At 39.8% G+C, this 27831-nt stretch overlaps 1 long non-coding RNA gene across 1 annotated transcript; it reads left to right on the forward strand.

The window, feature by feature from the left end:
- Nucleotides 1–1945: 1945 nt before the first annotated feature.
- LOC126726165 (uncharacterized) lies at nucleotides 1946–6622 on the forward strand. The gene is made up of 4 exons (XR_007655740.1): nucleotides 1946–2131; nucleotides 3152–3259; nucleotides 3785–3938; nucleotides 4884–6622. It is a non-coding gene; the product is annotated as an uncharacterized LOC126726165 (long non-coding RNA).
- Nucleotides 6623–27831: the final 21209 nt, after the last annotated feature.

Below are 27831 nucleotides of genomic sequence, written 5' to 3' on the forward strand. Positions count from 1 at the left end.
AAAATTTTCTTATAATTTTTCTAAATTTTTGAAAAGGTATCAAGCTTTGTGAATGGTTTTATGAAACATTTTTACTCTCCATACGTTCCTTTTGATGAAATATAACCCTATAGGTATAAATAAAGGCTTATGTTCACTCCACAAAATAATAAGTTAGAAAGAAACACAAGAAATTATGTTGTCATTCTTCAGAATTGTTATCTGTAGAACCCAACATCTTGATTGTATCCTGAGGACAAATTTGCGATAACGTTTTAGCAACAATAGTGTGAGGGCAAATATTGTATAAAGAAAAAGATATTGTACCTCTAAGTTATCCATTTTCTATTTGTCTTTTGTATTAATCTTGTTCTTCTATTATTACTTTGTGTAATATCCCCAACACTTATATGTATCATCCTTTAAGAGACACAGGTCCTAATATTTGTTGCAACCAGTTGATTGGCTGCACTAATTATTCCCTTGCGTATATTTGGTGATAATGTGTAATGTTTCGATTGCCAAAAGAGTAACTTGCAAGTTTCACTTATTGCCTAAATCGAAGTTTTTAACTTGAACTTGGACAATATATCCTCTTGTTTTACATGTGTATAAATTCAGATATTCCATCAATCCATTTCTTTAAATATAATTAAGGCCCTTAAATCCTTTATTTTGCAGAAGTACTTCCATCATTGCTCTGAAATTTGATGTTGTTAAAGTATTTTTTTTATATTTAATTTCTTTTTCTGTTGCAATTATTAGCAGTTGCAAGAAAAACTGGTTTGGAGTGGTGAGATACTCTCTGGGACTATGAATATATGGGTACATGTTTTGGTTTTCAATTTTGCTCTTACTGAAGAGACTCTTCAATATTTGTGTTCTTAATGTATACTACATATTGAGGTTCTAGCGCAACAAACGGGGATCTTCAATGCACGATTTCTTATACTAATGGTGGTGGTCCTAGACCTGAAGATGATGCAGTTGTTGGATTGCATTTATTTACCAGACAGAAATTGGAGCTGACATCCAGGTACAGGAAAATTGTTGCTTTCTGGGTTTTGACATCTGATTCCATGATAGGTGCTTACATCCTTGGTTACCAGCAGCTACTTTCTTCCTATGTGAATACAAATACCGATATTTCCTGAATTGTTGTCCATTGTTAGGTCTTGTACTTTGCTTACTTGCAGAGCAAAACGAAATGCAAGCATGAGGTCCATTAAAGTTACTGATTCACCTGCAGGTTCTGCCTCTATTGGTTCATCAAGCACATGGAATGCATGTGGTTCTGGCCAGTGGCAGAGCTAGGAATTTAGGCTTAAGGGGGCCAAACTACGGTATTCATAAATTGGTTTAAATAAATTCAAAACATATTCATATACAATTAGATTAGTAAGAACTCGTTATTTTCCTAATTTTTTTTCTAATGAACATAATCTTTCTTAACTTTAATGAGTACACACAAATTGTCTACTTTACTCTAAACATGTACAGAAAATAATCAAAGAGGAAAATAATTAAATTTTTAAGTATAATGGAGTCAGGAACCTTGTAACTCAATTGATTGGATGTATAAATGAAAAGACAAAAAAGAAAAAAGACAATAATGGATGATCCTTGTGTAATTTTTTTTTTTTTTTTAATAAATTTGTTTTGGAAAGATTAAGCTATTTATTTTCGTTTTTTCTTGGGGGAAACCATTTTTTTTTTTCTAATATTATTGGAGAGCAACTCAAATTTGGGGGGGCCAAATCTCATTTTTCTTTGGCCCCACCTTAACCGATTTATTCACATATATATATATATATATATATATATATATATAAGATATTATAATATTTCAAAATTTTGGGGGGGGGGGGCAACCTATAATGTGGCTCCGCCACTGGTTCTGGCAATATCTTATGTTCTAAAGTGGATGGAAGTGAAATATATTCTACATTTGGAGTGTGAGTGCTCTCATAATGCACAGTTAGATTAGAAACTTGAGAATTCAGTAAATCTCCATTCAGTACTGGGATGTTATGGTGTGTACTAGCTTATTTGTCTGTGAAATAATGATTTTCTTGTTTTCCGTCTCAGAAAGTGCGTTGAAGTTGACATGTGGGATCTTGAAAACTGTACTAAAATCTAGACTTCCAAACTTGTGAGCCTTTCCGTTATCTGCTAAATCTTGAAACATTTTTCCTTGCATTTATTTTTGTTAAAGATATATTAGCCCATTAGCATAGACCCAAGCCTAATTCTACTTTGTGTGCAAGTCAAGTCTCCTACTTGTACTAGAAGTCTATTAGTCTAGGGTTTAATCTACTATATATACACATGTTATGATTCATTATAACACAGGATTTGTACTACACTCTAATATATTATTGATGTAGCCCTTTAGGGTTTCCTCCGTGGATGTAAGCCGTTAGGCTGAACCACGTAATTCTCGTGTGTTACTGTGTTCTATATTTTATGCTTTCGCTTCCGCATCCATACTAGCATATTCAACATGGTGTATTAATGCTAATATTTAACATGGTATCAGAGCCACCTTCCTGTGGCCATGGTTTTCTATCCTTACGGTATATTTAAGAGCAATCTTTGTCTTCCTCGGTGTTTTTCTTCGCTGCGTTCATCTTCTTTGGCTTCCTACTACTGCCGTCAAAACTCTCCGGTATAGTCAAGCCACCGTTAGAAGTCGCATCAACACTGCAAGACCATTGCTTTCGTCAAACTACCGTTACAGAGCCAAACTTCATTTAAGGGATCTTTTCAACCTTATCAAATCTCAAGATTTCATCAAGCTTCCATCTTGAGTTTGAGAGGGGGTGTTAGAGATATATTAGCCCATTAGCATAGACCCAAGCCTAATTCTACTTTGTGTGCAAGTCAAGTCTCCTACTTGTGCTAGAAGTCTATTAGTCTAGGGTTTAATCTACTATATATACACATGTTATGATTCATTATAACACAGGATTTGTACTACACTCTAATATATTATTGATGTAGCCCTTTAGGGTTTCCTCCGTGGATGTAAGCCATTAGGCTGAACCACGTAACTCTCGTGTGTTACTGTGTTCTATATTTTATGCTTTCGCTTCCACATCCATACTAGCATATTCAACATGGTATATCAATGATAATATTTAACAATTTTAATAGCTTCTACCTCGTGCAGCCTCCTAAGACTAGTCTTGATCTCTTTACCCCAACTTGGTTTACGTCATCAACATTCCTGAGTAAGGATGATCACCGCAAAATTGTGGCTGGCACCAACAGTCATCAGGTAATCTTTCATATGGAAAATTCTTTTTTCGTTTTGGAATGAATAACTGGATACTAGAAGCTTCTGGGAATTCAACATTTTTTCAGAAAATTTTCCCACTTTCTACTGTCTTTTGAGCATGTGGTGCTTGAGGCTGACAGAATTGGGGGTTTTCGTATACTTGAGTTCTTTTCAGTTGAGATATTATCAGATTTTATTTCACAAGAGAGAAGACCTGTGTTCTACAAGTTATTGATCATGAGCCATTAAACTAACAATGACTAACAATAAACCATAGATGAAATTTGTTAATTTTTTATCTCTTGTTTGGGGCTTAGAAAATGTCAATTACATTTATGTACTTGGTTCTATGATATAAATGTTATTGTCAGTTACTGTTCTTTTTTAGAAGTTGAAATGCTTTCTTAACATATTTGCCCTTGCTGATCTCTTGGAGGTTTTTATAGTTCCTAATCTCTAGTAGCTATATCGCAATTGTAATTACCCTGCCACTAAAAAAAAAAATTTAATTCTTTTTGGTATCAGGTTTGCCTCTATGGTATTTCTACTCAGTGAAGACCTGTTTGCTCATTTGATTTCTGGGAGACCCCTATCAAAGCAGTAGCTGAAGATTTTAATGGCTACACAGTTTATGTAGGGAATGGGTGTGGTGACCTTGCTTCTGTTGACATGCGCACAGGTGACTGTAGTTCCATCATGTAGTCACATAAAGTTGATATTCTATTTGTGTGGACGATAGATTTAACATTCTCCTATAGTGTATTCTGGTTGTGTATGTGTTCTTATTTACACAATTAGTTTTCTTCAATAGAAAGTCTGTCATTGTTTTTTATTAAAAAAAAAAGAGCAGTGCTTTCTGTATTGCCTGGCTCATGTAGATTGGCATTTAATATTTTAAGGTGATCAAGTTTAACATTCACAGGGGGGGTGTTGTTTCCCTATGTTCCTGCGGGGTTCATTTATATGTATTGCTAAATGCTGGCTCCACCATGTACGCTCTGGTGGGGATATATGAATTGATAGGCATACCTTGATGCTTGTTTGATCTGTAAAAAATGTTTTCCTTATGTTAGTTTTAGATCCAAAAGATGAGGCATCTAATACTTATGAACAATATGATAGTTTTCTTTTGGCTTCATCTCAATTGTTCACTTTACTTTATGTTACACATATCAAACATTATGTGTGCTTTAAACAGCCAAGGGATCATATCAGGGAAGAGCTTGATCACCACAGGTAAACACCTAATTCAGTTTTGAATTTTCAATGCAATAGAACCCAAGCCTTTTGTAGAGATTTATAAATTCTTATCTAAATTGTGGATTCACAATTGATTGGCATATGTCTGTTTATGTCTAGACAGAAGTCCTTTTGCACGTTGATTCAAGGAAATCACTCATTTTTAACTCTGAAAATTTAATCCGCCTTACTTAATTTAAGGTCTACTTAGGATTGTTGGTAACTATTACATGGTTTTGGATTGAGCTTAATCATGTTGCATTATAGTAGATGTTAAAAATTGATATCTAGATGTTGCTAATGTTATTTTTTCATTGGTTTGTTTGAATTTTTTGAGATTTTTCTCTCTTGTAATTCCATAAATGATGAAAGCATCTTGTTACAGGGAAATTGTTGGGGTGCTTTTTGGGCAAATGTTCTGGAAGCATCAGATCTATAGCCTGGCACCAGGAGCTTCCAGTGATAGCATCATGTGGTATGTTGACGTGTTGTATTGTTTTCTCTTGTGTTAATTTGCATTGGAACTCATATGGACACAAATACTTGCACAACCCATTTGCACACACACACCCAGAGAGAGAGACCTGTCATCTGTGTTTCCTAATGTGTGTGCATACCCTCTCTTTCCTTTGCTTTTTAGGTAACAGTAATGCATGTTCACCCTCTTTTAGGTGGTCAAACTCAAAATATTGGCTTCCTTTACAAGACGGTCACTATGTGCTTACGAGTTAAAAATAGGGAAGTTTACTTAGGATGGTCTTGCAATCTGGAGAAGTGAGAAAGAAGAGGAAATGTTCATCTTAGTTTATGCTCAATCACTTGCTATATTAATTACTAAGCAATAATAACCTTTTATTATCGTATATATTTTTTGTTGGTCATTTCTTGTATGAATATTTTAATTAAAAAAAGCCTGTGTACAGTTAGCACTTAATTGTGCGTGGGATCAATTAATATTTATCAAATCATCCCTCAGCATTTTGAAGTTAAGTTGGTTGCCTTAGAACCTAATTTTCTTGACTATCAAATTTGAGAACTTGACTAATTTCTAGGACTGGACAAATCTACAGTTTTAGGATATAAAGACACGGCAATTTCTGTCTGTGGTATGTTCTTATACTTTATGATTACAAAGATTTATTGAAATTTCTTGCTGAAAGACAAGGCTGAATATTTGCCAGTTATAAACTCTTACATGCATTTATTTCCCTTACCAGATTTACAATTTTTAATTTGTTATCACCCCTTGTTTTGGTGTCTCTGCATTGCCTTACCTAACCGTCAAAACTCTTCATTCAAACTTGAGGTCAAGAACAAATTTTGGATCCAATAGAGATGAGTGGCAGAACTGTTCTGCATTCAAAGTTAAAAAATTGATGTTTTAACCATGTAATCTTTTTTATTATTTTTTTAAAGGAATCAGTGAAGCCATTGCTGAGGGTTTAGATATTTACTTGGAGCTATTATGTTAATGGAAAATATGGTTTTTTTCAGCTTTCATTGACACACTCAATTTATTGCAGCTAACATTCATTTAATTCATTTAATAATATATAAAGTGAGATGCGCTATCAGCACTATAATTTGACTTATCTCAAAGGGACATTAGTAATGTGCGTATGATGGATCCAAAGCAAGATGGTCGATCAACATGATGGCATGATATTGAAAATGTTTAGCAAGAAAGTTAAAAGGTGAATGTATAAAATTGAGGGGGAAAATGGGCATTTGCTCCTAATTTACAAATTATGTAGCACAATGTTCATGTTTTGAAACTATTTAACAAAATGCCCATGTGGAATCTGACATTTCTAATGTCGAGTTCCCCTAAAATTGAGTGCATTACTCTTGTGTGCAGTGCACATGGATACTTTGCTGGAAAGGTCTGCTTAGGGCATGGTGCACTTTGGATTTTTGGCTCGAAAGGGCTGCTGTTCAATGGAAGGTTAAGGGCCTGTTTGGTAGAGAAGTTTGAGTAATGTTGTTTGTAGTTTTTTGAAATACATGTGGGTGAAAATGTGTGCAATGTTGTTTAAAAACTGAAAATGAATTGTTTAACAACTTTATCAAACAAGGCCTAAGTGTTCTTAAGCATGCACTGGCTATTGATCCACGGTCTAATGACAGTCCCTTATTCTTTTTTTTCTTTTTCTTTTTAATAATAATAGAATGACAGCCCCTTGTTTTGACTATTATGTATTGAGTTTCATGGTTTGAATCCATAGCCCTGTATGGTTGACACTTTTATAGAGCTCATGCAAGGATTGTAGATTGTATTTTCATTTATTTGATTACATTAATTGCGTTTAAAACTTGTCAAGATTTTTATTTTTTAGAAAGAAAGAAAGAAAACTTGTCAAGATGATTTCCTTATATTTGCATAGTCAACTAATTTCCAAATGGAATATAATATCGTAAGCTCCAAAGACGGGCTTGATGGGCCAAACCTCTATTTGGGCTCACAATCTATTTATATGGTGGGTCTAAATATCCTACCTTGGGTTGTCCTAGACTAAGGGACCCAATGCAAACACTCTTCTCTCTTTTTTCTCAACGTTAACTCCTCTCTCTCTTTCTCTCTCTTTCTTACTCTTTTCTTACCCTCAGAATTGCATCCCCCCTAACTATCCATTCATTTCCCCTATTTATAGCCTTCGTTAATGGGATGATCATCATTATCCTCTCCCTTAGTGCAAAGAAGGGTCCAATGTCAATGGGCTTAAGTGGGTTTGTAGGTACGAGTGGCCTTGGAAATGGTTCCCACTTCAGTTAATGTGTTCGGCAGCGGAGTTTCCTAAGGTTCTACCGGGCACGTAATCTTCTCCCCTAGTGCAAAGAAGGGTCCAATGTCAATGGGCTTAAGTGGGTTTTTGGGTACGAGTGGGCTTGGAAATGGTTCCCACTTCAGTTAATGTGTTCGGCAGGGGAGTTTCCTAGGGTTCTGTCGGACACGTAAACGGTGATGTGTCCGGGCGATGTGACCGAGCATGTGCATAAATATCGGGAATGGTTTCCCAAGCATCCTGTGAGCAAGGCGTATGCGATCCGCTTTCTAAGTGCCTTGACAATACTCAGTTCACGTTGGTGGCTATTCGTGGATTTGGGCCGGGCTACTATCGATGCGAAGATTAAATCCTTGGCCCATATCATTGATTCATGGTCCAAGGCCCAATATGACCTTGGGCGTTTAGGTGCCATACAAATATATATAAATCGACTATTGACTTAGAGTTTTTAGAAAGTATTTGACTGTAATGAGTTGAGAGGTTTTCTTTGCTTATCTCTAAATCTTTTAGAGAGTGGGTGAGAAAGAAGAGAGAGTGCATCAGGGCTTAATACAAAGAAAGTAAGAAAATAAAATCTTTTGAGTATTTTGAATTTATTGCATATGATAAAAAAGGAAACAATCATAACAATATATATACATTTAAAGCAAATAAAACATATAAGAAAAACAGTAAAACATGACATTAAAAAGAAAATAAAATTGAAAATGAAAGAAATTCGACATCTGTCCAAAGTGGCGTATGCTATAAGAAAGGTGCGCATGCATCCTTCTACCAACGTACACATCAAGCCTTCAAACAGATTCCCAAAAAAGAAAACAACCAAAACATGTACAAAAAAATGATAGTGAGTACGGTTGGTTTCATGCATATGCATCAAGAGGCAGATTTTAGGATTTTTACAAATTTGCAGAAAAATGAAGGAAATGAATCAAACGACCAAAGCAAAACATGTTATGGTACAGAAAATTATTTTTTGACGATAAATCTTTTACTAAGGAAATCTTGAGAATTTTTGGAAAAGAATTTCCTAAGAAAATAATATTTTCAAAAGAAATATCATGGTTTTTGGACAAAAGAGTTTCCTAGGAAAAATATTTCTTGAATCCCATGAGTTTTTTAGAAAAATAATTTTCTAGGAAAAAAATATTTTTCCAAGAAAAATCACATTGGTTTTGGAAAGAATTTTGTAGGAAAAATATTGGAATGAGATTTTTAAAAGAAACCTTGTCTGAAAAATATTTTAATAAAACATGTTTTTAAAATTTATGTGTCTATACTTAGAAAAACCTTTTTACTTTTTGAAAACAAGTTTAGAAATCACTTTGAAAGATACTTTTGGATCAAGCCTATTAATGTAGGAAAATTAATATTTAAAATGTTTGTTGTTTTGATTCATTTATTTCTTGTATGATTGAATTTATTTATTTGCGTAGATCTTAAACAGATATATCTCTTAAATTATTAACTTCAAATCTTTGAAAGAATTCTTTTAGTTATTCGGATTTGGTTTCAGGGCTTTGTCTTCTCTTAATTATCTATTAACTACTATCATTTCATAAAGCATTATGTTTTTATTTTCAGCAAAACTTAATTACATCCGTTTAGATCATTATTAGGTACTATATCTTAGATTTCCTAAAAAAATTCAACTAAATGATTGCATTGATCAATGAACCAAATGATTAAGTTTATTGTTTTTGGAAAAATGTGACATTATTTGTATTTCATTGGTCATTACAGCCATGTGATTGAATTTAATTTGGGAAATTAAGGTATAACTATAACATAACAATTAAGGTAATATGAAATTGTACCTAAGCTTTATTTTTGGGTCATTCATTTCAAATTGAAGGTGCGTTTGGGTAGTGCGACTGCGTTCGCGTTTTGAAGTTTTTGGCCTTTTTTTTTTTTTTTAAGTGCAGCGTGTTATGCACTATATATTGGCCATGAACAGTAATTTTAGGCCAATGAATAGTGTTGAACAGTAATAAACAGTAAAAAAAATTATTTTTTTATTGTTTTCAGTTTTCAGTTTTTAACAAAATAAGCTGTATCCAAACGCACACTGAGTCATATTGTACGAAGAGCCTTATAACTAAACTAATTAGTGTCTCTTAGTGTTCTATACAAAAACATCCAGAGTTCAAATCCCTCTAACCCCAAATATCAAATTATCAAATAGATTTTCATCTTGTTGAGAGACCTAACATAGGTCTCATAACCATTTTAATATGCCAAATTCTGAAGATTTTTATTAGCTATCGAACTATCAAATTATAGAGTATCATTTTGTCAAACTATCAAGTTTATTTATTACAATGTTCAGATTTGTCTACCCCCAACTATCAAATTATCGAATAGATTTCTATCTTGTCAAAACCTAACTTAGGTCTCACGAACACTTTAATATGCTAAATTTGAAGATTTTTATCAACTATCATTATGTTAATATTAGAAGACAAGGCAATAATCCAGCTCATATGTTAGCAAAATATGTGTTAGGTATTGATGACTATATGACCTGGATGGAAGAGAATCCTTGCTTTTTAAAGCAAGCTCTTCTCCATGATGTATCATGCATCACGTGATTTTATTTAATAAAGTTTACAGTTGCCTATCTGTAAGGTTGAATTTAATCAACCATCTTATTGGCTTTATTTCGTGCCAAATTTGCTTGTATTTCAGCATTTAGTAACCTTGTATTTAGGTGGGTTTGTTGTAGGGTAGTGAGTGAGATAGAGTGTTGAATACTCAAGAGTATGCAAGAAAACAGAGACTCGCGGCTTGATCTCACGGGTGACTCGCGGCTGCAAGCCGCCAGATGCAGCACACGTGCCAAGCATGCCAGAAAGTGAACAGTCATGCTAGCTGGAGAACTACAGGACAAAATAAGACAACTGGTCATACGGTTATCTCGCGACTGGATCTCAGGACTCAGTCAAGTCGCGAGGCCAAGCCGCGAGCGACCCCTGTTTTGAAAAACCTGACGTTTCACATTCTCTTCTCACCCCAGAATAAATACCTCTTATACCCACAAATGAAAGAGAACTTCCAGAGAGAATTTTGAGAGAGAAACTCTAGAGTAAAACAAGATTGATTCATCTATAATCTATACATTAGAGTCTCTTCAAATTCTTCAACTCTCTTCCTCTCCATTGTCAAACCCTTAAGAGGCATTTTACCAAAACCTTGTTCTCACCATATTCATTACTCTGAGAGGGCTGTTTAGTGTTCTGGGAAGCAGTTAGGAAGGAACCAATCTACATTGGTTGATGCTATGGTCAAGTAGCGGAATCCGGGAAGCTAGAAAAGAAAAAGGTTTAGCGCAACCTCATTGGAGCAAGAAGCTTGGAGGGCTTAGGTGCACTGGGTAGATTAGGCTTGGAGGGTCTATTGCTGTCCATGTATCACAACTACATTTTCTAGTGGATTGTTTACCGCTTGGAGGGCGGCAGAGAGGTTTTACATCGAGGGCTTCGGTTTCCTCTTCGATAACACATCGCGTGTTGTCCTTGTGTTTGCATTTTCCTTCCCTTTTATCTTTGCCTTTTATTATCTGCTGTGGGTTGTAATTTTAATTTGGCTTAGATAGTTTTCCAATTCTGTTTTATAGCTTTTGTTCATTTTCCGCACACTGGTTGTTTGACATAAAGCTTGAATTTGTTAATTTGTAAATTGGGGGTCTAAACGTTCAAGGGTGTCTTTACACTATTTGAACTTTCAATTGGTATTAGAGCAGGTACACTTCTAGTGGTTTCATTACCATTGTGTGATCCTTGACTCCCTATTGAGATGGATCGGTCTCAATCCCTAAATGCACCCCCATATTTTGATGGTAGCAATTATGCTTTTTGGAAGGTTCGCATGAGAGCATTTCTGTGTTCCATTGATGAATCTATTTGGGATGCTGTTGAGATTGGTTGGACTAGACCTGAGGCAGCCAAATCCACATGGGATAAGGCAGCACTCGCTGCATCTAATGCTAACAGTAAAGCACTCAATGCTATTTTCTGTGGTGTGTCTCCAGATGAATTTCACAGGATCTCTCACATTACCGTTGCCAAAGAAGCATGGGAGATATTGGAGACCACTTACGAAGGCACGAAGAAAGTAAAAGACACCAAGTTGCAGATGTTAACCACTCGATTTAAAGAGTTAAAAATGAGTGAGGATAAGTCCTTTAACTCTTTCTATAGCAAGCTGAATGAGGTGATTGTAAGCAAGTTCAATTTGGGAGAGAAAACGGAGGATTCTAAAATTGTAAGGAAGATCCTTCAATCATTGTCGGAAAGTTTTCGTGTCAAAGTGACAGCGATTGAAGAGAGCAAAGACCTTGATGACATCAAAGTCCAGGAGCTAGTTGGTTCTCTTCAGACTTATGAAATGTCGCTGCCCAATCAACGGAAGAGTAAATCTCTTGCTCTTAAGACCATTAATGAGAAGGTGGAAGACCATGACTCATCGGGAGAAGATATGGTTGACAAAGATGTTGCATACCTTGTAAAAAATTTCCGAAAATTCTTGAAATTCAAGAATAATGGCAAATTTGGTGATAAAGGAAAATTCCAAAGTTCAGGAATGGAGAAAAGGGAATTCAAAAAGAAAGATGGAAAAGAATCCCAATCTACACAAGGTGTCACTTGTTTCGAATGCAACGGGCATGGACACTTTAAGAAAGAATGTCCGAATTATTTGAAATCGAAAGGCAAAGTGTATGCCACAACATTGAGTGACTCGGATTCATCCGACTCAGATTCTGAAGAAAGCTGTGATGGAGAGGGGAACTATTCAGCTTTTATGACTATTGCCCATGTTGAGTCTTTAGACGAGTTGAATCTGCTTGTACGAGACCTTGGAGAACATAGTGATGAAGAATCATTGGGAGTTGTTGAAGAATCAGATGTTGAAGAAGATGAAAGCACAGCCAATCTTCAAGAGAATTATAACTCACTCCTGGAGAAGTCAGGTGAATACACAAGGGTGGCCAAGGCAGCTGTGAGAAAAATGAAAAAGGTAGAAGAGGACTATAAGAGTCTCCTAATCCGATATAGGGAGGCCAAATGTGAGACAGAAACACTAAACGGTGAGCTATCAGAAGCTCACGCAAAAGTGAGATTTCTTGAGCAAGAGGTTGTGCAAGCAAATGCTAAAATAGAGAGGGTCACCACCAAGAAACTAGATGATGTTATTTCATCTCAAAAGAGTTTTTCAGACAAATCCAGATTGGGATATACCGGAGGAAGTAGCTCATCTGGAAATGTCACTAAAGAAGTGAAGTTTATAAAGGTCAAAGAATCAGCTAATGTCGGTCCTACTGCTGAGAAGCCCAAGATAGAGGAGAAGAGAAATGTGGGGAATGAATGGTTGTTGAATTCACGTAATCAATCTGTGGGCAGGTCTGAATCCCGAGCCAAGTCTCATCCATGACCACAAAGAGATCCTAGATCAAATTATGTGTGTCATCATTGAGGACTTCAAGGGCATACTCGATCAAATTGTCAAAAGCTGAGAGCAATGAATAGTGCAACTCCTCAAAGGTCACGAGGACCTAAAAATGATAGGAGAAATTGGGCTGGTGAACCATCAAGAGATCAAAACAGTGATCCTGGAATGATGAACGTGATGAAGATGATTGGTGCATTGACCAACTGCTTGGAAAGCTTTACACGAAGGTTTGAAAGCCCTAACTCCCGTCCCCAATCCTATAAGGAAATCACCCCAAACGCAAGTGACGTGTGGGTAAAAAAGGGTACTCATGCATAAGCATTACAACATGTCCATGCATTAATTCTTCCTATGCTTTGTGACGGTGTTTGATTGTTTGCTTATTGTTTATGTTGATGGTTGTTTGTTTGTCTATTTATGCATTCTTTTGGTTTTTTTTTTTTTTTTTTTATCAATCTTTTTCTTCTTATGTGTCAAAAATCCAAAAATCACATAAAAATAGAAAATAAAAAAGTTTGATTGACATTGTTGAGTTTTGTTTCAAAACTTGTTTTGCCTTGTACCTTTGTGCTAATGGCTTTGTGCATTTTAGAGCGTAGCTTGTCTCATTGCACTCTTATCACTGTGGGAGAAATCTTGAAATCTATGTGATTGTTGTAAATAGATCTTCAAACTTGTCATGAATGATTAGTGAATGGTTATGTTGATCTTAAGACATGTATAAAATTGTGACTATATATCTTCCCACTCTTTATTTTTGTTTTTGCTAAAAAGAGCTCACCAAATGTAAATCTCCAAATGAAAAGAGATATTGAGCTGCAAAAGCCTGTCGCACATATTAGTATTCGACTAGGAAAAAGGGAAAGCGACCAAAGATTAAAGTGAATGTTTATTCAAAAAGCCAAAGGCTATCTCATCAAAGTGAAATATCAAACATCACTCTCACAATGAGAGGTGATTGTCTCAAAAAGATCAAATGGTATGATTGAAAGTGGAGTCAAATGTAAAGCTCCAAATTATGTTATCAAGTCTTGTGGGAGGTCATATATGCATACTTCTATAATTGAGATGGGTCACATGATCTAGTGCTAATTGTGTATGCCTTGGTTGAATTGATCATTGAAACTTCACATTAGAATAAAGACTATCTCATTGTTGATATCCACACACAACACACAATTTTATGTTCAATAAATACCATATTCGTTTGTGTGATTGTACTTGATGAAATATGTTTTCACATGCTCAATCTTTGTTGATTCAAGCACAAAAAGATTTTTGAGTATTTTAGGTGGTTTTGGAAAGTATTTTGTTCTTCAAATCTGAAATTTTCAAAATTTTTTTTGCCCTGTTTTGGCGACTCAGTCGCGGGTAAGTCAAGTCACAGGCCTCAGTCACGAGTTCGCGGGTCAATTTTGGCGACTTGTTCGCGAGTGGAAGGTCCAATCGCGAGGGTTACATAGAGATTTTCGCGACTCAGCTCGCGATTTCGTCGCGGGTAGACCTTCCAGTCGCGAAAAACACTTAGAAAATTTTTTCAATATTTTGTCTTTGAATGTTTTGGCGGCTTGACCTGGCGTCTTGTTGGCGACTCACTTCAGTCGCGAAAAACGCGTGTTTGGCAAAAACAGAGGCAGTTTTTAAATCTTTTTTAGTTTTCCCTCAAACTTTTTATGACTATTCATCTTCTCTCTCAACTGTCTCCTTCCCAAACGCTCCGTGTGACCCATTTTGAACTCCATAGTTGCTTCATTTCTTCTCAAAATCATCAAGAAAAGGTATGGGTCTTATTTTCCTCATTTCATATTCTCTATTTAGTGAATGTTTTTCTTGCCATTTGAGTAGATACTGTATTCGAAACATTCTTCTCTTTGTTTGTTGGGTATGGCTGGTTGAGTTTGTTGTTGCTTTCATCCGTTTTCATATTGTTGGTCACATTGTGCTATTCTTTGTTCTGTGCTTTGGCTGTTGTTGTTTTTTGTAAGAGTGCCTTTTTCGTGACACTCAGGCCCAAGGATCCCGGGCCTAAATGAAAAAGGAGGATTTGGTGGACCGGGCCTTGACTCACCGCAGCTAACGAGCTGTTTAAGAGTCAAGTGGGATACAGGGGATGCTCCTAACAATATAAAAAAAATGACAAGCAAGGATATCGAAGAGTGCCAAAAATTAACAAGGTAAATTCAGAAGGAAAGAAACAGGATTAGCAAAGCGATAAAAAAAAATTAATGCTGTAGGGATCCTGAGAAATATGAGGCAATGTTTCATTAATACATTATCTGTTTGATTACAGAAAGCTCACTAAGACGTGATACAAGGTTCAATCAAGCTCAAAAATTGCAGTCTTGAATGACTATTTCAGCCTTCAAAACTTGCAAAGTCTGATTCTCGTTGAATCCGAGTATGTGCAATAGTGGCTTTTACAGGATACTGGGAAGCAATATTTGTTTTTCCCTTAGTATTTTCTCTCTACTCTAGATTTTTCTGATAATTTTTCTAGAGAATTTCTTCTTTCTTATGTTTCTCTCTTTTTTGCTGCCTCTTCTTCACGACCCATCCCCTCCGTTTATAATGGAGTTTTTGGTCTTCTCGGGGAACCGTTGGTTCCCCTGTTTTACCCTTTTGTAAACAGAGCACGTCGTGTTCCCATCATCTCGGTAAGTCCCATTTCCGTTTTTTCTCATTCTTTCCTTCTTTTGGCTCTGATTCTTTTGAAAGTTCCTGGTTGGCCATCTTCTTTGGGATGTGCTGAGGTATGCCCTTCTCGGCATCCCCATTTTTGGCGCCTTCCACTTTTTCCCTTTTCTTTCCCATCTGGGCGGAATCCTGTTCTGCCATTTTTGAAAGTCGTTTGTTATCATTCTTCTTCCCTGTTCTGGTTTCCCGAGGCTTCTTCTGTCTGTGCCATGAGAGGTCGCTCACGTTCTTTTTGCTTTTGTTTCTTGTTTTCTTCTTCTGTCTTTTTCTATTGAGCTCTCCTAGTCTTCCTTTGTCTTTGTGCCTGAAGGGATCTGCACATCTTGATGGTTCCTGAGGATCCTTGCTTCTTATCCCTTGCAGTGCTCCTCTTTTTTTTCCTGGATGCTTCTTTGTCTAGGCTTCAGGATCCCCTGGGCTTTTTATTCCTTCATAGGCTTCTTACAACTGCTACTTTGGGCTTAGCTTGATTTTTTCCTTTTGGGCTTGACTTATTCTTTTGGGCTTCCTTCACTATGATCCTTTTTAGACCTCAACATTTAGCCCCCCGAACTCGTGAGTTGCCTGAAGCCCACGCGTGAGTGATTTAGTTTTTTCTAAGATTTTCGTAGGATCCCCTTCTCCAACTTCTACCGGGTTCCCTTCCTTTTTGCTTGGGATCTCGACCCTTTTCTGCTGCTTTTGGTTACCTCCTTTTTGCGTGTCGCGTTCCCTTATAATCATTATTTTTTGCAGTTTCCTCTTTGCACGGGACGTGGCAGTTGAGTATTTGAGGTAAAACTCCTTTACCCACTTTCCTCGTTTCCCGTTACTTCTCATTTAATAATTGCTGATTAATCCCTTCTTCAAATTAAATTTCTTGGCAACTGGCGCGTCTTTCCATAAACTGTCTTCCCCAACTGCTATTTGCGCCTTTATTGTAGCCGTTTTATCTTATCACTTTGCTTCTCTGAGTCTTTCATTTTTTGAGTTTCTTTTCCTTTTTCTCTTCTTCTCTGTTACTCTGGTCTTTCCGCTTTTCGCACTTTCAATCTCTTTCTTCTCATTGTACGTGTTGTTTCAATGGCTTCTTCTTCTTCCCGAAAGAGGAGAGAGCGTACCCTCAGTCCTTCTGAGGGTGAAGGTTCTTCTGGTTCTGCTCCGAGTGATTCTCGCGAGGTTACCGAACGTCTGGCCTTCCCTTTACGGGATCCTTGGTATTCTCTCAGTTTATTTTTCCCTCATGTATCTCATGGTGAGGCTCCTCCATCTCCTCATGCTTGGATGTTTTCTGGCCAAGCGGGTTTCGCTGGTTCCGCCCAAGTTCCTGACCCTAGAGAGATTTTTGATCTTCAGATTAGACAAGGAATTCGAGAGGCGGTTCCTATCTTCTTTGATTTTGTTCCGGGAAAAATTCAGGGCTGGCCTATCTGGGTAGACAAGGAACTGTCTGATGCTGAGTTTGTGGGTCACTTGGAGCGCGCCGGTATCCTAAAGGCAGTGGCTATTTCCAGAAACCTTGAGGGCTTCAAGGACGCCAAAGGGCTCAGGCATCTGGGTACGTCGTTGGTGCCCTTCCCTTCATACTTTTTTCTTTTCTGCTGGTGAATTAACAATCACCTTGGAAGATGTGGTTAATAACTTCCTCCTTCCGATGTTTGGTGACGAGAGCCCCTTTGATATTAATCTTTCTGGTGAGGATCTCGTGATAGAAGATAAATTGTTTGGTCATTTTGGTGGTCGCGCTGCCTCTTCTGGTGGTAAGCCGGCTAGGATGGGGAGATGGGTGATGACCCTCTCTCATGAGAAAGATAAGGAAGTGAGGTGGGCTGGTTTTTTGGCTTTTTGGCTTAGCAAATTCTTGTTTAGTGAGTTTCCTGGGTACGGAGTTAAGTCTTCCTTTTTCCCGTTGGCAATCAAGTTGGCTCGAGGTACCCAGTATCCTTTGGCCCCTCTGTTTTTGGGTCATGTTTACTCTCAATTGGACCAGCTTCATGGAAATGAGACTGAGGGTGATTCTTGTTATGTGATTACCTTATCTCTTCACTGTGCTATCCTTCAGATTTTCATGTGGGACCGTTCTGTAGCTACTTTGGCCAAGTGTAGGAATTTGAAATTTGTGAAGGACAACTTCCAAGGATCCCCTGACATAGTGAAGGGTCTTTGTGGCAATTCTACTGATGTCTTTCCCATCATCTTTCATTGGATTAGCTTGAAAGGTGGTGGCCTCAATCTTGTGGAGTTATTTGATCAAGCAGGGAGCTTACATTGGAGATCCCCTCGTGAGTTTGGCCCTGGCTTTGCGTGTGATTCTGTATTGTCTTATTTTTTATCTTCTACAGGTAATACCTTTGACTTGCGCCGTGGTGATGAGGGTAGTCTGGCTTATCTTGCCTGCATTAGCCCTTCTTGGCTTCCTGTGCCTTCTTCAAGTGGCCCAAAATATACTCATTATTTAGCACACCGGGTGCTCCGACAGTTTGGTTTTGATTAGGACATTCCTCCAGTTTTTAAGGATGTGATGCCGTCTCTTTCTTCCTTGGATCCTTTCCTGAGGCTGCAGGCCTTTTCTTATTGGTCACGGAGGAGCCCCCAATTTGCAGTGCCTAGCTCCCAGAGAGGAGCCTTTGCTTCTAGTGGCTATACCAGTTATTGGAGAAGAGTACAGAAGTCTTTTGTTGATTATGTTGGCTCTGGTACAGTTCGGGAAACCCCGGATCTTAGCATTGTTTCTGCTCCGACATCCAATAGGCGTTTATCCCTTCCTACTGCTGGGATTGTTTCTGCTGCTGCAAGCAGCAAGACTGGGTTCGCAGAGTGGCATGCCTCCAGGGGAGGTTGGGTGACTTATGGACAGGATTTTCCTAAGACTTGGCTGGGTTATAGTCTCATCATTGGCGCTTCCTCGGAAGTGTCCATCAAGAAAGGTGCAGTGGAGATGATAAGTGCTGCCACTGCTAGCCACTAGATCTCTGAATCTCAAAGTCTCCATCTTGAGCGCACTCCTAGTCCCATCAGGACTGTGTTTCCTCAAACGTTGTCAGATAAAGGCGCTTTGGGAGACACCCCTTTACCCAAACAAACAGGTGAGCCACGTTTCTTTGAAATAGCGTTACATCTCTATTTTCTTTTCCAGTTTTTTTTTTTTTTTTGAGTTCCTTCTTTTCTTTCTCCTTTTAGGTCAAACCAGTGAGAAGTCTGCTCCCAGTGTTGCCTCTTCCTTAGAATCAGAGAGTTCAGAAGGTGAGTGCGAGTTGCTCCCACTGTGTTTCCTTTTTCTTTTCTTTCCTTCCCCTCGCCCTTCTCTTTCTTTTCTTTTTTATATATGGCGAAGCCCCCTGCATCTATTCCTTCCTTTAGCCACTTTGCCATTGGTCCTTCACCTTTTCTTCAACTTGCCTTATGTTCTTTCCCAGAATCCTCGGGGAAGTCAGGGGATCAGGAAGAAGAGGCTCTGCCCCAAGAAGCCGGTATTGGTTTGTCCTTCTTTCTCCCCTTTTCTCTTTTTTTTTTAAGAATAAATATGTTCTTCCTTTTCTTTTCTTTTTTTGAATATTGATACAGGCTTTGCAGATTCAGAGCCTGCTATCCCTGAAGGAATTGTGAGACCCGTTCAAGTTGCTGACCTTCATCCAGAGCGAAAGGTTGCAAGTCCTCCTGTCTCTACAAGTGGTGACACAGTGATGGGGGACGCCTCGAAAGTGGCTGCCTCAGATCTTGATTCAAGGCTTTCCTCCTTCTTGGCTCGCTTTGATCTCTTGGAATTTAACAGTTTTCCTGCCAGCCATTTCCATGTTTTTGGGTCTTCTTATGGCAGCTTCCTGCGCTTCTCTGTTCCTGTTGAAGGCCTGCCGCTGTTAGAGAGTCTGCTCAAGAGCCACGGGGATTTCACCAGTGGCTTCAAGGGAGGCGTTTTTCTGGGTAATATTTTGATGGAGTTGTTATGTGCTGTGCTGGTTTCCCTGAGGAATTCTTCAATAGATTCTTTGTCTGAAGAAAAACTTTTGGAGTGGAGAGGGGTGGTCCAAGACCTTCTGGAGGCCAAGTTCAATTTGTCTTTTTTGTTGGATCACCTGCGTTTGTTGGCCCATATACTGTTTCAGAGGCAATCATTCAAGAGTATAGACACCGAAATAGCTACTACTGAGGAAGCTTTGGCTCATGCTCACAAGGTTTTACAAGACTTGAAGGTCAAGCGGCAGAGGATCCTTTCTACTTTAACTGTGACTGTTATTTCTCCGGATGTCTCCCTGTTGGCCGGCCTCATTCCTTAGTTTATTTTAGATTTACATAAACAATTTGGGGTTGTATAAGTTTTTTTTTTTTTTAACATTGCTCTACTCTTTGTTTCTTTTTTTGTATTTCAAAACTGCTTCTCATTTCTTAGTATGTGAATCTGCCTTTCTCTTTGATATATATTGCCTTTTCTTTTCTATGACTTTTTTCTTTTCTTTCCTAAGTCCTGGACCATGGTTTCCACAGGCTTCACTGTAAGTTCTAGTCCAGGTACCCGGTAATCTATTATGCAAGTACTGAACTGGGTACACTGGTATCCTTTCCTATATATTTTTTTTTGAGATACGGTCCCAGTTCATGAACTTTGACAGGTTCACCTTTTTGCCAAGTGCTAGGCTAGGTATCCTGGATACTTTACTTTTATCTGTGATCCTAGACCTATGCACTTGGAACTATCTGTGGGATATCTGAAATTATCTGTGAGGTGGATCCTGGGCCATATGTAAAAGGGTATTACATACCCCCCCTTTTTTTGACTCAGGTATCCTTCCTTAAATCTATCCAAACTTGGTCTTTGCAGTATTTAAAGAAAGACTTAAATGTTGAAGAAACAAGAACTTCATTAAAACATGGTCATTTTTAAGGAACAAAGAAAAATCATTTAGTGCAGTATTGACCACAAAGTGTCAACCTATCATATGTTCCTGAACAAAATCATTTTAGACTAGAATTCATGATAAAGGCTAAAATAAAGAGATAAAATAAAATAAAATAAAATAAATAAATAAAAACTTAGCAGATAGCGAAGCTGGTAAAAGGACCCTGAGGTACCGGGATCCCCTCGTCCTTATGCATAGTATTGCTTCAGCCACTTCCCGTTTATAGGTTCTGTCAGGACTGTCCCATCTTCTTTGGTAAGGTAATAATACCCACTCTCATGAGCTGCATTGATGATGTAGGGTCCTTCCCATTTTGGGGTGAACTTGGAAGGCCCTGGCAGGTTCCTCCTCACGTGCTCCGCCATCCTTAGTACTAATTGCCCTTCAGTGAACACTCTTGGGCATACTGCCTGTGCATATGCTCTAGTCATTCTTTGCTGGTATCTCTGGCTCCTTTTCTTGGCCAGCTCTCTTTCTTCTTCTACCCCTTCCAGGTCTGCTAGCCTCCTTTCATTGTTTGTGTCCTCACTTTCTCCTTGATTTTCCTCCAGAACTACCCTTGGTGTAGGAATGACTAACTCCATGGGGCTGATGGCTTCTGTTCCATAGACCAGGGAGAATGAGGAGAATCTTGTGGCTGTCTTTACAGAGCTTCTACATGCCCAAAGCACATCTGCCAGATGGTCACTCCATTTCCCTCCATACTCATGCTTCATTTTCTTAAAGATCTTCAACATTACCCTATTAGTAGCTTCAGCTTGGCCGTTTCCTTGTGGGTAGTATGGGGTAAATCTTCCATGCTAGATGTGGTATGCTTCAGTTAACCCCTTCATATCTTTATTTATGATGGGGTTCCGTTGTCACTGATCAATCTTCTGGGGATCCCGAACCTTGTAATGATGTGGTTTCGAATGAAATTTGCTACAGCTGCTTCAGTAGCTTTTTTCAAAGGGATGGCCTCTACCCATTTTGTAAAGTATTTTGTGGCTGCTAGGATCCATATATAACCGTTGGATGGAGGGTTTATAGGCCCTATGAGATCATGCCCCCAAGTATGAAAAGGCCATGGCGTCGTCATATCCTGTAGGACATTTGGGTGAGTGTGAATTGCATCTCCCAGGACTTGGCAAGCATGACATGTTTTGACCAGCTCCTCAGAGTCTCTTTTCATCGTCGGCCAGTAATATCCTAACAACAGTAACTACTTGTACAACCTTCTCTTCCCCGGGTGACTTCCACAATCCCCAGAATGTACTTCTCTGACTACTTCTCTAGCTTCCTTTGGTCCCAGGCACCTGAGGGGATCCCCATGGTATCCCTTTTTGAATAAAATGTCGTTCTGCAGGAAATACCTGCCTGCCAGCTTTTTGAGCTTGTGGGCCAGTTTCCTGTCGGTTGGCAGGATCCCCTGAGCCAGGTATCCTATGAAAAGAACCCGCCAATCTTCTGCAATAAACACCACGTAGCTTTCTTCTTTATCAATTGCCAACCGACACTCTTGACATTTCTCCTGTATAATTGCTGCTTCCTTGTCCATATCTGGCCAGTAATACCCCATGCGTTGCATCCTTCTATATAGGCTGACCTTTTCTGCAACCCCACATGCTTGGGCGGGTAATTCTTCTAGTTTCAACTTTCCTTCCTTCTCGGTGATACATCTGGACAATATTCCTCCTGGCAGTCTTCTATACAATTCTCCTTCTATCTGAGTGTAATCCATTAGTTCTTTGATGTTTCCCCTAGGCCATGTCTCTTTCATTTTTTCTTTGATTTCGTCCCTCCAATCCCACTGTTTGGACTCTCCGGGGTACATCCTTTGGAGGATCCTTACAATAGAATGCTCCTGCCTTCCTATTTTTACCAGCGTATCTCTCCCATTAAATGGTATTTGGGATCCCAGGGTGGTGAGCGCATCAGCAAACCTGTTTTCATTTCTTTGAGTGTACTCTATGCTGAAGGTCTGAAATTCCATCTCCAGCCTTTGTGCCCAAGTCCTGTAGGCTGCTAAGCTTTGTTCCCGTAATGCGAAGTCACCTTTCACTTGGGAGACTACAAGATTGGAATCTCCCAACACTCTCATATGTTTCACTCCTATGCTGAGTGCTATAGTCAACCCAGTTAAGTATGCCTCATATTCAGCTGCATTATTAGAGCATGAGAAACCAAGCTTGAAAGACAAGGGCATGATATCCCCATTTTCACAGCTTAGTACAATTCCTACCCCATTCGAAGTTGCTGTAGCCGACCCGTTGAACCTCATGGTCCATTTCTTCCTTAGGATCTCCATCACTGTTACCTCACCAGGGATTTCTTCGCTCAGCGGGCTTTCCTCCTTCCCTGGGAATTGAGCTAGCAAATCTGCTATGGCCTGGCTCTTGACAGCCTTAGGAGTTCTTATGCCTATATCATATTGAGAGAGCAACACTAGCCATTGTGCTACCCTTCCCGTAAGAAGGGGCTAGTGCAGGAGTGCTTTTATGGGGTGGGACTTGGTTACCAAGAGGATTTGGTGAGCTGAGAAGTACCTCTTCAGCCTTTGGGATGCATAAATGATCACTAGGCAGGCTTTCTCTATTCTGGGATACCTGGTCTCGGTATCCTTGAGTGTTCTGCTTACATAATATACAGGCTGTTCATTTCCTTGGTCATCTTCTTGTGCCAGCAAAGCTCCTATTGCCTGGGAGTTTGATGCTAAGTATAGCAACAGAGGTCACCCACGTACTGGTGCCTGGAGGGTGGGTAGATGATTCATGATGCCCTGAATTCTTTGAAAAGCTTCCTGCTGCTCTGTCCCCCAGGTAAATTCATTCCCCTTTTTCAACAGTTTGGATAGGCCTGCTGTAGCTGAGGCTAAACCAGGCACAAATCTCCTAATATAGGAGACCCTTCCCAGGAAGCTTTTGAGTTCCCTAACAGTAGTTGGTCTTCTCATTGTGGCGATAGCTGTGGCCTTGGCTGGATCCACACTTATGCCTTTGTGATGTACCAGGAACTCGAGGAATTTTCCAGCAGACACTCCAAAGGCACACTTCATGGGGTTCATACGTAACTTGTACTTCCTGCATCTTTCAAAAACTTGCTCAAGTACTTGGAAATATCCTGTTCTGGTTTTTGACTTGACCACAATGTCATCTACATAATCTTCCATCTCCTCGTGCATCATGTCATGGAAAATGTCTGTCATGGTCCGCTGATACGTAGGCCCCGCATTTTTTAGGCCAAAGGGCATTACAGTGTAGTAAAAGTTCCCAATCGGAGTTTTGAATGCTGTCTTCTCTGCATCTTTAGCTGCCATGCGAATTTGGTTATACCCACTATACCCGTCCATAAATGAGAACATTGAACTTCCTGCAACTGAATCTACAAGGAGGTCGATATTGGGCAAGGGGAATTCATCTTTAGGACATGCCTTGTTCAAGTTGCGAAAGTCTACACAGCAACGGATCTGACCGTTTTTCTTCTTCACAGTTACAATGTTGGAAAGCCATTTTGGGTGTTGGATGGGTTTGATAAAACCAGCTGTTAGCAATTTTTTGACCTCTTGAACTATTTGAGCTTCTACCTCAGTGTGGAAGACCCTAGCTGGTTGAACTACCAGCCTCATCCCTAGGTCCACATTAAGAGAATGGACTACCAATCCTGGGTCTAAACCAGGCATCTCATCATAGGTTCATGCGAACACATCTCTATATTTTTGAAGCAAGGTTACCAGTTGTTCACTTTCTTGTGCCACCAATTGACTGCTAATGAAGACAGGCTTTCGGGATCCCGGTTCTGTTCCCAAATCTATTTCCTTCAATTCTTCCTCAAGCTGAATCTGGGCCTCCTTAACTGGTTCTTCTGGAATTTCTTCTTGGGCCATCATGCAGCTTGGTGGTCTGGGACCTTCCTGCACAATGCATTCGGGTCCCGCACACCTTCACAAACGATAAATTAGTCTCCCCCCAGGTTCCCGCACCACCACACATTCTCGGGATCCTGAAGAGCTAGGCTCCCTTTTTTGTCTTTTTCTTTCCAGAAGGTTCCTCAGGTCACGGGTGCCCCTCCCTCCTTCTTCTTCTTCTAGGATAAGTGCCCCTGGGGTCCCCGGGGCGGGGTCCTCAACATTTGGCTCCAATTCATCATAAAACATCGTTTCTGCAAAGTTCACTTCTCCCTGACTGAAAGAATTATGGTTGGCAGAGATCCTTATGGGCCTCCCATTCAGTCTCCCTTTAATGCATTGATGGAACGTGGATGGAACTAGGCGATGTTTATGAAGCCACGGGCGTCCTAGCAACACATGATAAGAAACTTCTGCATTAATCACATGAAACCTTGTCAGGGCTACTATTGGCCTTACCCTTAAGGCTAGCGGCACGTATCCTTCTGTTGATTCCACAAATCCTCCAAATCCTGTTATTTCCATGGGAGCCCCCAGGATCCTTCTGTCAACTAAACCCACAGCTTCCAGGGTACTCAAGGCTATGAGATTGAGTGATGCCCCCGTGTCCACCAGTGCTCTCCTGACTTGAACGCCGTTTACGGTGGCCATTAGATAAAGGGGTCTACGGTGGTCTGGGTGCTCAACCTCCATGTCTTCATCAGTGAAGGTTATTGCATTGGTTGTCTCCAGGAAAGCTCGACTAACATGTGACTCTGCTGTAAAGCATTCTATCCCTGAATCTGCTGCTATGCTCATGAGAGACTCTGTGGCGACTCTTCTTGCTTCTGGTCCGAATCCTAATTGATTGAATAGTGACCTAAACTTAGGATTCTTCTGGAAGGTCCTGACTGTACTCGGGTGGAAGGATCCTTCAGATTCTCCTGCTTCTGCCGGGTTCCCATGTATTACTACTGCTACCACCCCTTTTCCTTTGTGGTTAGGCAAGTGGTTCCTCTGTACTTCTGGCTCCTTCTGAGTGAGTTCCAGGGTTCCTTCTCTCAACTTTTTGTGGAAGAGTCTGCGAAGAGTCCAGCAATCCTTGGTGGCGTGCTTGACATAATTATGGATTCTGCAAAATAAAGGATTCTTCCTTTCTTCTTCAGTTGGTGGCCTGGACACAGTGAATGGCCTAACAACCCCATCTCCGATCCATTTGTCTAAGGCATGGCTTAACTCCTCAGCTGTACATGGGATCACTGGTGGTTCCTCGAACACCTTCCCATCTGGTCTCTTCCTTTTCTCTCCTACTGATGCCATCATAGCTTGGGACGCGGGCAGCCTTTTTGTCCTTATGGTTTGTGCCGTCCTTCTAGTTCTCTGTAGCAGGTCTGCAAACTGCGTGATACATAGATTTTCAAGGTTGAGCCTGTAATCAAAAAGCATCTTGGCTATACAGGTTTCCACGAGCTCCTTTTCTTCATGGTCCCCATAGCAGTCAAGGGACACATCTTCAAATCTTTTAATGAATTGAACAGGATCTTCTCCAGGTCTCTGTCTCACCATTGCAGATTCTAGAAAGTGATCTTGTCTTCACCAGGGTAATATTTGGCGCAGAATTTTTCCATCATCTCATCCCAGGTTTTGATGGACCCGGGTCTCAGCGTGGTGTACCAAGTGTATGCCCTATCCACTAATGACTTTTCGAATTCCCTTAGACATAATTCTCTGTCTCCTGCATAGGGGCCCATAGTGTGGACAAACCTACTCACATGTTCCACGGCACTTCCATTTCTTCCATCGAAAGGATGAAACTTTGGGGGTTCGTACCCTTTAGGGTATGGTTTGCCAAGAAGTTCTGGAGGGAATGGGGGATCCCGAGAGAATTGCATGGGGATCTCTGAGAGTTTTTCCCTTTCTTGCTCCAGGAGGTCATTGACATCTGCCAGTGTTAAGTACTGAGGGTTGGCTCTTCCTCCCACTGCTGACCCTCCTTCTGGCTGTGTCCCATCTTGGTGACCAGTAGGGGGAACATTGTCTCTGATTTCTTGTGTCCTGCCCTCTTTGAGAAGACGAACTTCTTGCTCCAGATCCTTCAACATTGCTGTCATCCTGGCCATTAGGTCTGGTTCCCGCCTTGCGTGTCTTTGCTCTGACACAACCTCCTGTTCTACCAGGGGTATCCCGCCTCCTTACCTGGAAGCTACCTCGTTTTCTCCTACGGGCTCAGAGGCCGTAGGTGGCACATTAGTTCCTTTGCTGTTTCTTTGTCTTGGAGGCATACTCTGTGAAGGGATTGCTTCTTCCTTCTTCTTTGCCTAGTCCCCAGTGGGGTCGCCAAAATGTGAGAGTGCCTTTTTCGTGACACTCAGGCCCAAGGATCCCGGGCCTAAATGAAAAAGGAGGATTTGGTGGACCAGGCCTTAACTCACCGCAGCTAACGAGCTGTTTAAGAGTCAAGTGGGATACAGGGGATGCTCCTGACAATATAAAAAAAAATGACAAGCAAGGATATCGAAGAGTGCCAAAAATTAACAAGGTAAATTCAGAAGGAAAGAAACAGGATTAGCAAAGCGATAAAAAAAAATTAATGCTGTGGGGATCCTAAGAAATATGAGGCAATGTTTCATTAATACATTATCTGTTTGATTACAGAAAACTCACTAAGACGTGATACAAGGTTCAATCAAGCTCAAAAATTTCAGTCTTGAATGACTATTTCAGCCTTCAAAACTTGCAAAGTCTGATTCTCGTTGAATCCGAGTATGTGTAATAGTGGCTTTTACAGGATACCGGGAAGCAATATTTGTTTTTCCCTTAGTATTTTCTCTCCACTCTAGATTTTTCTGATAATTTTTCTAGAGAATTTCTTCTTTCTTATGTTTCTCTCTTTTTTGCTGCCTCTTCTTCACGACCCATCCCCTCCTTTTATAATGGAGTTTTTGGTCTTCCCGGAGAACCGTTGGTTCCCCTGTTTTACCCTTTTGTAAACAGAGCACGTCCTGTTCCCATCATCTCGGTAAGTCCCATTTCCGTTTTTTCTCATTCTTTCCTTCTTTCGGCTCTAATTCTTTTAAAAGTTCCTGGTTAGCCATCTTCTTTAGGATGTGCTGAGGTATGCCCTTCTCGGCATCCCCATTTCTGGCGCCTTCCACTTTTTCCCTTTTCTTTCCCATCTGGGCGGAATCCTGTTCTGCCATTTTTGAAAGTCATTTGTTATCATTCTTCTTCCCTGTTTTGGTTTCCTGAGGCTTCTTCTGTCTGTGCCATGAAAGGTCGCTCGCGTTCTTTTTGCTTTTGTTTCTTGTTTTCTTCTTCTGTCTTTTTCTATCGAGCTGTCCTAGTCTTCCTTTGTCTTTGTGCCTGAAGGGATCTGCACCTCTTGATGGTTCCTGAGGATCCTTGCTTCTTATCCCTTGCCGTGCTCCTCTTTTTTTTCCTGGATGCTTCTTTGTCTGGGCTTTAGGATCCCCTGGGCTTTTTATTCCTTCATGGGCTTCTTGCATCTGCTACTTTGGGCTTAGCTTGATTTTTTCCTTTTGGGCTTGACTTATTCTTTTGGGCTTCCTTCACTATGATCCTTTTTAGACCTCAACATTTTTCAAACTCTTTTGATAAATGGGTTTGGTACTTTTTGTGACTTACTCCATTCATTTGTGTGTGTGTTGA

This window comes from Quercus robur, chromosome 5 (assembly GCF_932294415.1).
Source record: "Quercus robur chromosome 5, dhQueRobu3.1, whole genome shotgun sequence".
Lineage (NCBI taxonomy): Eukaryota > Viridiplantae > Streptophyta > Magnoliopsida > Fagales > Fagaceae > Quercus > Quercus robur.